The following is a 2696-nucleotide window of genomic DNA, read 5'->3' as shown; positions in this document are numbered from 1 at the left end:
CTAATGTTTTTGTATTTTTAGTAGAGACGGGGTTTCACCATGTTGACCAGGATGGTCTCGATCTCTTGACCTCGTGATCCACCCGCCTCGGCCTCCCAAAGTGCTGGGATTACATGCTTGAGCCACCGCGCCCGGCTGCAACACTTCTTAACTTGTCATATGGCCTGATCTACAGGGCCTCTTCCCAGGGCACTTCCATCTTTCATTGGAAGAGCCTCCTTTCCAGCAATAGCACCTAAAACCAATTTCTTTTGGCTTTCTCACTGCAATTATTTTTTTCTGTTGCAATTATTTTTATTCTACTTCCTGACTTTGCAAAAATCTATCCATATGGTACTTTCTTCAAAACTTTCCCCAATCCTGTACTTGGTATATATTGTGTAAATATTTATCTATATCAGCCCCATTTGCCTGAATGTGCTGCTGCCCTGAGGAGTGCTGAGGATCACCAGTGCTCCCAGAAAAGCAGCTCTTAGGGCAGAGTGCTCTCAGAAGCACATCTGTCCACACTCTGGCAGGGAACCTCCCAACCATCCCATGGTTCCAATTCAATTCAACAGTTACCCGCTACATACAATGCCTGACACAAGGAAGATGCCAGGAATAGAAAAATGAACCAAATACAGTGCTTGTTCTCCAGGAGACAGCAGATGCCAACACAACTACCTGCAATACAAACTCTCATATACCTTTGAGGGAGTCCTAGCCAGATCACACGATTGTCTCCGTCCAGAGGCCAAAAGCAGCCTTGAATTCCACCCCCAATCCTTTCTGAGTCCCACCAACCTGAGAATAACAAAAACCTGCCCCTCAAGTTTAGCAAAATACTGGACACTATTACTTATGAAACACTGTATAAAGTACAAGCATATTTATTTTACTTTTTAAATTAATTTTTTTAAAGAAGCACAGTCTTGCTCTGTTGCCCAGACTGAAGTGCACGATCCTGGCTCAATAAAGCCTGGAACTCCTGGGCTCAAGACATCCTCCCACCTCAGCTTCTCGAGTAGCAGGGTCTACAGGTGCCCGCCATCATGCCCGCCTTTTACAGGCACATTCATTTTCACCTCACAATAACCCAGTAGGACAGATACTCTACATCCTCTTTTTCAGAGGAGGAACTGAGATTCAAAGACACAGATAACATCACCAAGCTAGGAATGGAACGGAGAACCGACAGACTCCAGGGTTGACATCCTTAACTACTATGCTAACCAGCCTCCCCAAACCCTCTAGGACACGGTACGACAGGTTGGGGAAGTCACTTCTTTCTTTTAGGCACTGAAGAAGTTTCCATTTCCACATGAAGAATTTCAGGGTCAACTGCATCTAAATTGCACGCAAGACAGGTGGACCCTCCCTTATCCAGCATCAGACGACCTGCGGAGGCCACGAGAACCAGCTACAGGGTACGGCGCCCGAGGGTGGGGCCCCGAGGCCTAGCCCCTCTAGTGGCCTCCCGCGGACAAAGTGACCATCGCTGCGGCAGGCACTTCCCCAGTGTGGCCGAGTCCCCGCGCCTGGGCACCATTCACCGTGGAGAAAGGAGTCGGCGCCGCGACTCCCACCTGGACGACGCGGGGGGCAGGCCAATGCCAGGGAAGCTGGGGGCTCACGGCCGCGCCCGCCTCTCCCCACTCTGGAAGGGCTCGCGCGGCGTGAGGTCCCCGGAGTTGCAAGGGCCAAGTGGACCGAAGGAGGACGACTGAGAGGGGGCAACCCTGCCCGCTAACCCCAATCTCGGGTCAGCCTCCCGGGCGCTCCGAATCCTCCCCCAAACCAACGAAAGCTGCTGCACCAACACGCTTCTAGGCGCTCACCTTCTAGCGGGTTCCAGCCGCTCAGCCACGGAGCACCGCGCACCGACACGCCCCCCTTTCATTCACCTGGCGCCCTCCGATGAGAGGCGGGGTTGCTGGCCAATCGCAGGAGCGCCTAGGCTCGTGAAGGCGGGCCCTTCGGCCAGCGGGGTGGTCAGTGGCGCTGGCGCCCCTCGGAGGATGCGCTCTGAAGGCGCCGGTGCTCGCAGGGTGATGGGAGTTGTGGTCTCAGCACTGGCTTTTCGGGTAAAGATAGAGTGGACAAAACTACAAGTACCAAGATGCCAAAAGGGGCGAGGACCAACGATAGAGAAAGGCTGCAGCTCGGTTCGGTCTTTTGAGTCCCACTTGAGGGACCTGCCAAGTACCGGTCTCTTTGTCTGGAGAGCGAAAAGCACGTCGTGGGTGTTAATGGAGCCCAGGGAATAAGAGCTGTGACTCATCAGTCCGCACACATTTCACCTACCGGCGCTCTCCGCAAAAATCTGGGAATAAGTGAAATGGTTTCAACGATTCAACAGGTTTTTATTGCATACTCGCGGTTACCTTTACTGGGTAGTCGTTGCAGAAGATAAACGATTCAGCTCTTCCCTTGACACGTTCTCCGGTTCATACATACTAGTGAAACGGAAAAATGGCAGTACTAGGTGCTAAGTGACCGTACAGGCGCGTTCTGGGACAGCTGTGAGCAAAACAAGGCAGCTTACCGCTCTGAGGAAGCTTAGTTCTAACGAGGGTGTATTCGTTTGCTAGGGTCGCTGTACCTAAGTGTCACCAACCGGGTGGCGTCAATGACAGATTTTATTGTCTCACAATCCTGGAGGCATCTGAAAACAAGATGTTGGCGGGGTTTGTTCCTTCTGGGCGCTGGGAGGG

At 52.4% G+C, this 2696-nt stretch overlaps 1 protein-coding gene across 1 annotated transcript in view; it reads right to left on the bottom strand.

Annotated features, from left to right (window-relative positions):
• The window catches only part of ZBTB8B (zinc finger and BTB domain containing 8B), a 33716-nt gene extending 31787 nt beyond the window's left edge, over positions 1-1929 (bottom strand). Inside the window, exon 1 of the mRNA XM_017527942.2 lies at positions 1821-1929. The gene's annotated coding sequence lies outside the window, so the exon portion shown is untranslated. The remainder of the gene's footprint in view (positions 1-1820) is intronic.
• Positions 1930-2696: the final 767 nt, after the last annotated feature.

This window comes from Cebus imitator, unplaced genomic scaffold, assembly GCF_001604975.1.
Source record: "Cebus imitator isolate Cc_AM_T3 unplaced genomic scaffold, Cebus_imitator-1.0 Scaffold51, whole genome shotgun sequence".
NCBI classification, from domain to species: domain Eukaryota; kingdom Metazoa; phylum Chordata; class Mammalia; order Primates; family Cebidae; genus Cebus; species Cebus imitator.
Note: the sequence above shows the minus strand (reverse complement) of the source record. Positions and strands in the feature narration are given on the sequence as shown.